This window comes from Neodiprion virginianus, chromosome 5, assembly GCF_021901495.1.
Source record: "Neodiprion virginianus isolate iyNeoVirg1 chromosome 5, iyNeoVirg1.1, whole genome shotgun sequence".
Lineage (NCBI taxonomy): Eukaryota > Metazoa > Arthropoda > Insecta > Hymenoptera > Diprionidae > Neodiprion > Neodiprion virginianus.
In genome coordinates, this window is record NC_060881.1 from 7,490,285 (window position 1) to 7,502,452 (window position 12,168).

General features: G+C 43.6%; 1 protein-coding gene and 1 long non-coding RNA gene across 3 annotated transcripts in view; one reads left to right on the forward strand and one right to left on the reverse strand.

Annotated features, from left to right (window-relative positions):
• LOC124305433 (protein prickle-like) overlaps positions 1-12,168 on the forward strand; it is a 116,200-nt gene that overhangs the window by 38,034 nt on the left and 65,998 nt on the right. The gene's annotated exons all lie outside the window — the stretch shown is intronic.
• The window catches only part of LOC124305439 (uncharacterized), a 70,788-nt gene that overhangs the window by 13,443 nt on the left and 45,177 nt on the right, over positions 1-12,168 (reverse strand). The window contains exons 4-5 of the long non-coding RNA XR_006908384.1: positions 5,593-5,655; positions 5,202-5,491 (exon numbers count right to left, since the gene is read on the reverse strand). This is a non-coding gene — a long non-coding RNA (uncharacterized LOC124305439). The remainder of the gene's footprint in view (positions 1-5,201; positions 5,492-5,592; positions 5,656-12,168) is intronic.

Sequence of the window (12,168 nt, forward strand, 5' to 3'; positions counted from 1 at the left end):
TGTGGTAAGTTCCGCTCCTGTTATCAGCTGTTGTTCCATATCTTTTCTTCTCGTTCTCTCCTCTTCTTCGCTGCATGTGTTGCGAGCGGTTACATGTACCGGAGAAAAAGAGAGAGAGAGAGAGAGAGAGAGAGTCCCAGTTTCATCGAGCTTGGTAATTCTCCTCAGGGAATATTCGCAGCATGTTTTCTTGGTGTTATTCCTTTCTTGCTGAACGTAACGCGCTTCCTTTTGTCTCTACATCCAACACGGGAGATTTGAATTCTAGTCAAACGATAAGACCGCTGCTATTCGCCGTGAGCTTATACCCGGTTGCCGATGCAGTCAGTGAACCCGCGGTGGTAACGCGGCAGACCGTCGACGTACAAACGTTTCTTAGGGGCGTGTATCTGTACTGCGGGATTCTACGTATCCGTAATACGTATGTACAAATGCATACACACGTACGGAGTACGCATGGTACAGCTGCTGTTGCGTCGCGAACTCGCGATTCCTCGAGGAGAGGAGAAGGAAAGAAAGAAAGAAAGAGAGAAAGAGAGAGAGAGAGAGAGGCCGGATCCTTAAGTCAGTTAATACTGGCGCGTTATAGCCTGCCGCAAGAAATATGCCTGTGTCTTGGACCCAGCGTTTACCCTTCAAACTCTCTTTGTAATAACTTCGAGCTTACGGCTTGTTCCCGTTGCAGTTATTAGCTACCCTGCCATGTAACGTCCGCACCTTGTACGCTTCACCGATGACAGTGATCAACAGCTACCGCACTGAAAACGCGTTGTCTTTATCGAAATTAGATGTGTTTTAACGGTTTTATACAAATCCAACACGACGTTCACTTTACGAAACCTTATGGAACAGAGGACGTTAGGTATCGATCATCTGATTCCTCGACATTCCATTTCGTTCGTTGGTTGTGTAAAGATCGAAATAAAAAGAGAGTCATACGTCGGTTGATAACCTAATAATCGATAGACGTTTGAAACTTTGAAACTGATTTACCACTTTTGCATTACTCCAATTTCGATTGAATGTTTCAGACTCTTATCGAATCTAAGATACCACGAGTTTCCAGAATCAGGAGAAACATGACGAAACTTTTAAAAAGTGGTATTTCAATTCGGTAAATCCAAATGCAATCAATCTCGACATTTGATGATTCAGCACCTATTCCAAAACTGGTGAGTGAAGTAATGGTGCTATGATAGACCAAACAACTGAACAATTCCCAGTAGAGTGTATAACACGTGGGTGCAGCCGGCGTTTCAACTTCCAAAATTAATTACCTCGCGCGTTCGACTCGTTACTTAAACACACAAAGGCAAACACAAGCACATACGAGAATTTGAATTCAGAGTTGGCTTCTTAGTTGACGTACACGTAGGTACGAATTGATCGAAGAGGAGAGAGAATCGTTTCGTTTGTAATATGTGGAACACGGTATCGCATTACGCTCAATTGTTTTCTGCCACGGTTGTAATCGAGGCCATAGGTGCCACACGTGTTTCCGTTTACTTGTGTGTACATGACACCCATAACGCAAAGTGTTCCCAGCCTCCGACCCTCTTCAGCCTCCAGTCAAATAACAAAAGTATAGGGTGTCGAATTTCTCTTACGGTACGGAATGCCACGGACTATTTTACTCCGAGTATCATGTGTAGATGTATATATAGGTACACTACACGGTGCACCATGCGGAGCTCTTGGGATTAGAAATCCTACACCTCGGTCATGCTTCAGGCTTATAAAGCGAGTCTTATACCAACTTATTTCAAACTATATCGATCATTTGATTTGCAAGGCTAAAAATTCACAAAATACTGTTCTCTCGGCGATCAAGATGCTGTATAGGTGACGTATACGCGTCGGAAATAATAAACAGCCACGCGACATTTTTTTCTACTTATTGGAGGTTGTAGACCGAATGTCAATACAAACAAGCCACTTGTTTGTGAGGTAAAGACGACGAGAAGTTCACAGCTTCAAGTTAGTTCGAGAAGAGACGGTAAAGACTGTGTATAAACACACTCCCGCGGCTACGCGTTGCAAAATTGTTGCAAATCGCAAAATCTCATTTATTGAAAATAAACAAAGAATTGAGCCCTGAGAAAAGAAACGAAGACCGAGAATGGTGGTGGTGTTTTTTTTCTATTTTTTTTTTTTCTTTTGCGAGAAATGACAATCTTGAAAAACGTTCTTCAAATGGCGTTTAAGGGTTGTTGGCAACAGCCGACACCCTGTAGTTTATGGTTTTATAGCCGAACGTGGTAAAGTTTATGGGGGGAAAAGCGCGGTGTTGGAGTTAGTGAGAAAGGTGTTCGCATTGAAAAGATCAGGTGAATACCCTGCACCGGTAGCAGGCGTCAAGTAGTCGCGTCGAGGGGCACTTTACGATATAAATGGGTTTAATAAAAGCCAGATTTTTCCGCACGTTGTATAACCGAGTCAAGTAACGGAGAAGAAAATGACAGGGAAATCCACTCGACTTAAACTTTTCCCGAGCACTTTACTTAGCCTCCGCTGCTCCGATCCACACCCTCATTTTTCACCCCGGGGGTGCGGTTATAATGATCATTTGGTGGCGCGCAGCGCCGAACCGCGTCGCCCTCGAAGACCTTCGACCCCTGATCGCCCAGGATTAATTCTGAAATTTTAAAACATCCACGTCCGCTCATCGACCTTCTCTGAGTCCTTGACGCCGGAGCAGCTCGACTGGCGGTTACTACAAGGTGCACTGACTGCACGCAGCTAATCTCGTGAAGGTGTGCGTCAAAACAAGAGTACCAGCTTCCTTCGATAAATGAGAACAGGATCAGCGACCTCTGGCATCGCGGATCTCCGTCAGAGGTTCAGTAGTGTAGTAGTAGAAGTAGAAGAAGAAGAAGAAGAAGAAGAAGAAGCTTCACCGCCACTTTGGAAGTCCGTGAAAGCCTGGGAGTACGATCCATGAATTGAACGATGTTCGTGATTGCATGGAAGTTACGGACCCTGGTCGATCATAAATGGACGTTTACGAGGAGGTCTAAGTAGAATGGGTCCCTCGTTGGTAAAAATTGTATAATCGCGGACCGACTTCTTCGTGTTCTTGTAAAATTCATTTTTCCCCGTAAAGCTTTGGCGTGCCCGCGTAGTTATCTCAAAGCGGTTATGGCGCATGGTGTACCAAGGTACCATATACACCGGCCGTACGACGTGACTGAACGAATCGTCGTACGTACGTACACGCAGTAGGCAGGCATTTCGGTGGAGAGTATGTGAATGGCATAAGAGCATAAGGAGGAGAAGAAGGAAGAGGGCCGAGGACGAAGGCGGAGGGACAGGGACAGGCATGCGGCCTCAAGCTATGCTGGTTATGTGGTCAGTGGTTCTCTCTCGGTGGCTACCAGGATTTGGTACCTTCTCACCAAATTAACGCACCACGAGCACCATCCGATGACCCTGTTTCCAGCTTTCGCCAGATTCGAGGGACCGGCACATTCCGCTCCTCTTTGATCCCGATCATTAATGCTCCACGTGAATACCCGAAAACCTGCCTCACCGCAGGAATCCGAAATATTTCAAAAGGGACACGTCGTCCGGAGAACTTGTAGACTTATTTTCGAGTACCTTGCCATCTGGACATCGATTATTATCATACCGTTGTACGATGTACACACCTGCCGACTGGAAGTGCATTTAAAGCCGTTGTAGAACGAGACTTCGCTTTAACAAAGTATCGGCTCATTGGCATTTACCACAAGGACGACCTCGCCAACGATTCGTGTACTTCCATACACGTTTCTTCAATGAATTTAAATGCAATTCTAAACCTGCAGTGTTATTACAGTGCCATAAACTATCTTTAAATCATCCGGTCATTCGCGCTGTGTTTTCCGACAATCTTGGCCACATCGTCCGAGTGATGTGACATTGCGCATACGCTACTGCAGCCACGGACCCTGTACAATTATCGCGTACGCCGGGCAATGGGCCTCGGGCATTAACTGTACGGTTGGTATTTAAACGACGTGATAAAAACGGCAGTAGGCAGCTCGTACAAGTCAAGTCCCGCATCATGTGAGATACATTGATAGGCAACAGTCGACGCGCAGCTTGCGATAACCTCTTCAGGATGCGCGTTGGTAGTCGCTGTAGGTGTGTAGGATGCTCGCAGTGTTCAGGTCCCATCGAATTACCGTTGATTGATATATACGCCGTTAATAAACCAGACCCATACACGTATGCCTGTAATGCGGGCACTCGGTCCAATCTTGAGTTATCGGATTAGCGGTAATAGCCGACGTTGGATGCAGGCCGACGCGATTAGCGCCCAATTCGAGTCCCAGGAACACCATCGAGTAAGTCCGTAGATCCTTCCGTACCTCGTACGATTATCAGCGGGCAGTCGATTCAATTAGTCCAAACGATATCACGTGCAGTTGGTTTATTCGTGACACCGCAGTGAGGCCGGGATGACTACGCGATATTTCGAACCTCTCACGCACCACTCGATTAGAAAGGTGAGGGCCGTTTTTACCTACACGGCGGTAACGATAGTCTACGACCGGAGGCTCGTTTCGAATCTCCGATACGGCGCAAATGGCACGGGAGCAAAAGCTGCGCCTTGCACTTGTAACGGAGCTTGAAGATGAACAACAAAGAGCCTGAAGCGGGTGCATTTGCGAATGCGGTTTACGTCAGCTTGCTCCTATACGTTATAAACAATCGCTTGTTTTAACATCGGTATGAATCATTTCCTCGAAGTAAAATGTCGGCATGCACCTTCGGTACGAGTACGTGGACGCCTCTAACTACGGACTTCCTTATTGAGGAAAGAACTGAAACGTTATCGTACACTTCGGAGACTGACTTTCTATTCGGTTCTGTGCTTTCTTTTTTATTTATTTATTTATTTATTTATTTTTGCAGGGTTTATACGTGATAACGGTATGGATAATGGTTGGATTAGTTGGTTAGCCAGCTAACGTTCCACGGTTGTGTAGACCGAGTGACGAATGTCGGTCGGTTTGTATGTGTAAAAACGTGAACCGCATTCGCATAACGCGGGGAGAATTTATGGGGGTGAGTGATTTCGCACAGTGTTATATTGATCCGCGGGTTTTCGTATATAACACAACTTCGCCTCACGCAGTGTGAGATATATATATATATATTTTTTCCTCTTTTTCTCTCTTCTCCTCCTTTTTCTTACGGGTATTTCTGCGGGTTACCTTAGAGCAGACAGAAGAGAAGAGAGGAAGAAGAAAGTGAGTTTGCCACGGTGCGCCCCGCTGCCTTCGGGATAAGTTTGTTAGCTCTTCCACCAGACGACGACGACGACTCTTCGAGGAGGGATGGATGGAGGGTCCTTCGGATACGCCAGAAATCCCCCAGAGGCTTCCAACTTCCCCCGGAGAAAGGTGTCAAAGCAAATACTACTCTCCTCGCTTCGATGCAAACATCTCGGTATATATCACGACCTGATATTACTGTCTCAATCCGAAACTCCGTCGTTGTATTACTACGTCGGAGTATTGTCGCGAAAATAGTAACTTCGAATTTCAAAAAGGATAAGAGGAAAAATACACATGATTTTTATTTTATATATGAATCATATTATACCTTTTTGATGGTCCCCTTGTTTCAGCTCGTCCGTCATCGACAATCGTCGATAGTTATGCGGATCTGAAAAAAATACAATGTTTTTTTTTATAAAATGACGCAGTTATCGTTAAGTTTTCATGTTAAATTTGAGTCTGGATGCTTGGTGACTCTTCGGAAAAAAAGCTTTTGACGTGTACAGAAACAGGAGGGGGGTTTACAGTAAAAGTGTTTTTTCTTCTACTCTCACATAATTTTTCGAACAATGTTTAAACAGGTTTGTGAAAAAAAAAAATTTTTGCTTACCGAAATTCCATCTCGGTATTCATTGAACACACAATCCTTTAATCTGTTATACTAAGATAAAGACCCTTGAAGTTGAAAAAATACAAATCTTCAAATTAACGCTTTGTAATGTCAACCGATTCGCTTTTGTGGAACTGGCAAATAAACTGACATAAATTTCTGATATTCCAAAATATGATGATGGGTTTAGTGATTCACGATCAATAAAATCACGGTTTCTTTCCCCTCCAAATTATTAAAAATCCACTGACTGAGGATGTTCGTTTAATTCATCAATGCTCTGCTTACAATACGAACGATCGTTATCAACCTTCGTTAAATTCTCGTCAAAACTGTGAGCTAAAGTAAGGAAAACACAATCTAGTTAACGCGTTAACGAAACAGTCGTATTTCTATTACGCAGAAAAAAAAAATGCTAATTTTACGTCACGATAAACTGCTCTTGAGCAAGAATCGCAGAAGTGAGCGTTATAATAATACGATCCACTCTACGAAGAGATACATACGTAATAAGCGTATACATGTACGGTGTATCAACCATGCACAAATTCAAAACTCTACCACAACTCAACCAAGAAAATACGGGAATTTTGTTAAAAGCTTTAACCGTACTTTAAATTGCTTCAATTTTCCTCTAGGCAATCGTATATTTTTCCTCTACCAGCTAGTCATTAAACCAAAGCCCAGTGCATTATACGGACACGCGTATTTCCCTTTTCACTGGAACGACGATTATAATCGCGCAAACATGCGGAATATACGCCGATCTTTCCACATCGTTAATCGTTTCATCCTGCCAATTCGATCCGAATCAAAAACGATTTGACGCCGGTCGTAGTTTCATTCCGGTTTTGCAATTTCTCTTTTCGGAAATTATACCGGAAATTTCACCCTCCCCATTTTCTTGTTTTTTTTTTTTTTTTATAACCCTCGAAACGCGGAAGTACAGCGTGACGTTTTTGCGGTAGGGAGCACGAGATGTTTCAGACACCCTCGAAAACGATTCGAACTATAGACGAGGAGAGCCGCCTTTCATCCCCGACACCCCGTGACGCAGGACCTCGAAGAGTTTCGAATTGAGCAGTGCAACGTGTTCCTCCCCCTTCGCCTGTATATACGGTGAAAAATTACACCCCAACTTATTAAACGAAAAAGTTGAGAACGGCGTTTGATATATTACCAGAAATTTCTTCACTGCAGGGCAGGGGGTTAAAAACTCGGCGGAATTTCTTTCGTATTACTATATGTTATTATTATTATTATTATTATATTATATTGTCGTATTACCGGGCATTTATCACTGGGTACATTTTGGCACCGCGCGTCTCGGAAGGAATTTTTCAAGAACAATTCGTCAATGTGAAAAACAGCCCTCGTTATTTAGGCATTACTCAAACTCGCCGAGCTGTTGTACCCCTACTTTTGAACTGTTGAAATTTATCTTCCAGTGATACGGAAATTCGATAAAATTAATGTAAACTTCGCAGTATTGAATGGAAAATTTTCAAGCACAGAATATTATATTTTTAATCACGATTGTTACCGGACAGAATTTGAAATGTCATTTCCAGGATGAACGAATATCGGTTTGCTGAAGTATAGTGAAATATTTTCATCCCGTACGGAGATCAATTTTCATTAGCGGATGAATTTACCCTCTTGAAAAATTCAGCTCAATCCTCAACCACCGCGGATAATGGTAACGAACGACAGTCGCGTTATTTTCGTATGCATAAAGTAAATAGCGGTGAGCTTTGGAAAGTTCGATTTATAGGGGGGGCGGAGGGAGAGGTGAGCTTAAGATAAGCATTGGCTTCAACGCGGTACTTTAGGGAGCTTTCAAGACAAAGGGATATCTTACCAGATCCAGTGGTGCAAGCCCGAGAAACGCTCGTCGAATTCCGAACCGGTGAGAATCGAGGGACAAACTTGAAATCCGTCAGAAGCTACGCCAGTGATACTTTATCGTTGGGGATTTCGACGATTCTGTAGAGGCGGTGGAAATCCTGGGCGAGATTCAAACCAGGGGGATGGGTTTCCACTCTAAGGATGTACCAGAAAGAGGAGGACCCAAAAGATTCACCAGAATTTCGTCTGCTCAGCGGGAAATTCCCACCCTCGTTTTTTCCTTACCCTGTTTACCTCTAGATTGTTTTCCAGATTGATTCGTCCGCTGGTGGAATTTTTTTTCGAATTTTCAATTCGCCGACGAAATATAACAACGCCAATTTTACCGAACTCTAAAACCCCCGTCTGTGATAAGGCGATTCTAATGTACGAGATCAAACTGTAAATAGCTCGGGCACAGTCGCTGAACAGCCCACCATTTATGGGATGTAAGCCTCGTATAGCGTCGACGTAACTTGGTATAAGCTTCGTATGATGGCCCATCCATGGGGGATCAGCCTGCATAATGTTCCGTGGAACACTGCTGGCTGATAGCTCACTCCGCGATCTCGGAAAACTTTTCTTTCCTCGCCTTCTTTCCTTTCCTTGTCTTTTCGCACGTCGAAAGTATCCGTTACCCAGGTAACATGCCCAGACTTTTGAAAGCTTGAGGGATCCGGATCTTTACGGATCTAATGCAGTACCGATCATCTCACGATAGTACAAGCTTCGGATCGATTCCGAATTATCTTCAAGGATGAATCGGCTCCGTCCGTTTGAATAAAAAGTTGGGACGAGGGATGAAACTGTTTAAAAAATCTTCGTCGACATTATTTGCGACAACGATGGTGATTTGGAAAGAAACAACATCCCCCATACCTGTTTGATTGAAATGGAGCCGAGCAAATTGGAATGAAACGAGATAAGATATCAACAACTTGAAAATGATTAAACGCCGAAGGTTTTTTGAACTGTTTTTCCTTTTTCATTTTTAGTTTAGACAATCAGGTTCATCCGTTCGCTAACAAGTCTGAAAACCTGAATATATGTATACATCCGTTTTCTTCTCAAGTGAAAACGGCGATGCTTAATTGAGCCTTCTTTGAGAGCTGAGGGGAGGACGGAGGACGTCTTAATTTTTGAAGGGAGAAAAAAACGTTTATCGAATGTCTTAATTCCGGTGATAAAAAACCCGGGGAACAATGAGTGGAGCCTGGCAGTTTGTTGAGCTTGGAAAGTAGCGTTCGGTTATATCCCAAGGATGAGAATGGGGATGAAACGGCTGCCCGAGTCCTTGTGAAAACGGAGTCCTCTGCCCCTCCTCAGAGGGAGCTGTTATTTTCCGATATAGTTTTCCAAGCACGAAGTTCGCCGGGACATTGAAATTCAGGTCGTATTTCGCTTTCCATTTCTATCCTGTCCTATCGCATTCCCTCATTCTACGAGCATTCGCCGTCTAACTCACCCTTTGAAGGTGCGCTCGGTTTTAATCCTGAATCCTGGTGCAGGTTCTCCTCCCTGCGGAGCACATCCGCCTTTGTCCGTTGCTGCGGGATTCGACCTTCTTTAATTTCATATCTGCCCCGCGTAGCTGGAGCGATGAAACTTGTTCAACCTTCGCGAAGTCTCACTAACGCATCGCAATATCGAACCAAAGTCGGAGTTCTTCTCTTTGCGGTTATTGTTCAGGCAAGCGCTGAGGGTTCGAGATATCGAAGCGAGGAACGAAATTTACTCTGTGATTATCGACAGCTGATACACCGGCTTTTGCAATACCTTTTGTAAATAATGTACTTCGGGAACGGGAAAGAATTCTTCGATGTGTTACTTCAGGCACTGCTCCGTTCGGATATTGGCACGTTGTGTTGCGGTGTACATAAGCAAGATAGAGGCTGAGAATAAGAAGAAGGCTGCAACATGCTTCTGACGGTCTACCATAATTTATTATCCTTCGTACGGAATTACTACGGCTATGCTATTATTTACACTCACGTATGCCAGTTTGCGCAACATTCAGACCGCACCAATACACACCGCGAATCGTTACCGGTGTATTCCTTTGGTTTTTCTTCTCCGCGTTTCAAAGTAGCGACTTTCTAGTATAACGGAAACAATTCAACAGGTCTTTTTTTTTTAAGGGAATCAAGTAGTCGAACAGTTATGCTTGTTTTTATGGGTTTCAAATGGAACGGCAATTATCAGAGACATCTTTTGAAAGTTGTCGTAAAATTATAAACCGCAGAGTGCTACTGGCTGAGGGCTTTTCATATCAACGAAAAGGGTCAGAATCACCGTCACAATATTCAGACAAGAAATTATCCTGAGAATTAGTTGGTTTGCAAAGAATATAACAGAATTAGAAATATGAAGTTGATGGTTTAAATTTCACGAAGAGATTAGATATATAACCGATATTTCGTTGAAGTTTGCAAAATGAACGTTTTAAAAGGGGGGGGGGGGGGAAACAGCATAAAACCTATAATTGATTTCATCTTTTCAACAATAATTCCGAAAACTGACAAGAAAGCGTGTCAAAGTTTGGATGATAATTGAAATTAGAAAGAAGAAGAAAAAAAACAAAAAAAAACGTTCCTTCGGTACAATTTTCGGGTTTCGGGAGAATCTCGTTTTCTTTATTGGCAATTTCTGAAGCTAAAGAAGAGCGAGAAGAGAATAAACGTTAGGGTGACATAACTTGGGTGTAAGAAAATCATCGAAAATTGTTTTTCTCCTTCGTTCGTCTTCGTCGATTTTACGTTCCCTTCGTCGTCTTGAAACGTTCCTTCATTCCTCTCTTTTTCAATTAACACATTTCCCCAACTACGGTTATTTCCTTTGTTAACCGAATAAGCGCGCGAGCCGGTTTTATCGTTTCACGGAGGTTTTCTCACCCGGGAAGAAGAGGCGCCGCCAGAGATTCAAGACTGCACTTCAGAGCCAGGGTTTCCTTCTCTATCCTCCGTAGGAGGCGGACAATTTGCATACATAGCATCTGTCACCAGCCCCTTAGCTACCGCTTCGGCCATTTTCGGCTGCGCGTATCTTCCCGTTTGAATCTATGGATAATGGGGTCCCATTCTTATGCTAAATCGTTGAGAAGGCTGGTTGCGCGCGGCTGCTATTTCTTGTGCGAGGAAATCGCGCCGCTGCGAGCTGATCGGCGTCTCACTCAAACGCGGCCACCGCTCCGTTTAATTAACCCAAATTTATGTAGAATTCAATAAATTCAACTATTCAAATTTCCCGCCACTCGGATTCCATTCGCGCCCGATCCTCTGCCTACCCCGTGTGTTGCCACGCTTGTCCGGTTGCGTGCTTCCAGGCTTATATGGCCTTTATAATTACCCGGCTAACCAGCGATTCGCTCCCGATTCTGCGCTAAACTGGATTCCTTTTGCGCGCTTCAACGTTTTACAGATAATAAGACCTTCCGCAGCTTCGTGGTTGAGAGTTCTGATCAGTCGTAATCTGAATCTGCGTTACAAAACGAATACAAAAGATCAAAAGCTGCGGTTTACAAAAGCTTGTATTATTTTCTAAAGTACACAACCAACGACTCAACTTTCCGTAATCAAATTTTTACTTTTTAACGACAAGGTCGAGATTGTATCGATGAAATTCGAATCGATCAGTTACGGTTTAACTTTTTTCAACCTTACATGACACTGGCATTTTTTTTTTTTTTTTGCATTACTCTTTTACCGATAGCTGCTCACCTCGTGTAGTATAAATAGTGAATCCATTGTGAGCGCAATGTGATACGTATAGATTGAAATTTTGGAAATCATAGCATCCACGGTATACCCAGAGAGTGGCGAACCGTGCGAGCCAGCGACAGATGTTATTAATGAGAATTTAACAGGAGTTTGGGGCCAGACATCCTACCGCTAATTAAATTAATTTCGGGCAACCCGCATCGCCCCCGAATAATATAACCGAGGTTCGGTTAAACCCGCAAAACTCTTTCGCGTCGTAGTTAATTACGGGAGGCGAATCTGGCAAGCCAATATAACGCCTGAAATTTGATTTCGAAAATCACGCGCCAGCTTTCGCAAATCACCGTTATCATTATTATTATTCTTATTCTTGTTATTATCATCGTCAATTATTTTCTTAAATTTTTGTGTCTTCTTCTTCGAAACCATCGTGGAAAGACACATGTGTATAAAGGGAAGCGGAGAACAAGGAGCGGATAAAATTTTGGGAACGGTGGGGGAATGAAAGGGGAGGGGTGGGGTGGTGGTTTCGATATAAGAATGGTGTGTCCCGTGGGGTTCATTGGATATGCTGCGACGTCACAGGAGGAGCACCGGTGTTCCCGATAAAAATATGCGGTACTAGGGACACCATCTGTAGGTTACGGTCTCGACGGGCATAAAATATTCCGCGACAATTCCGTGCGGC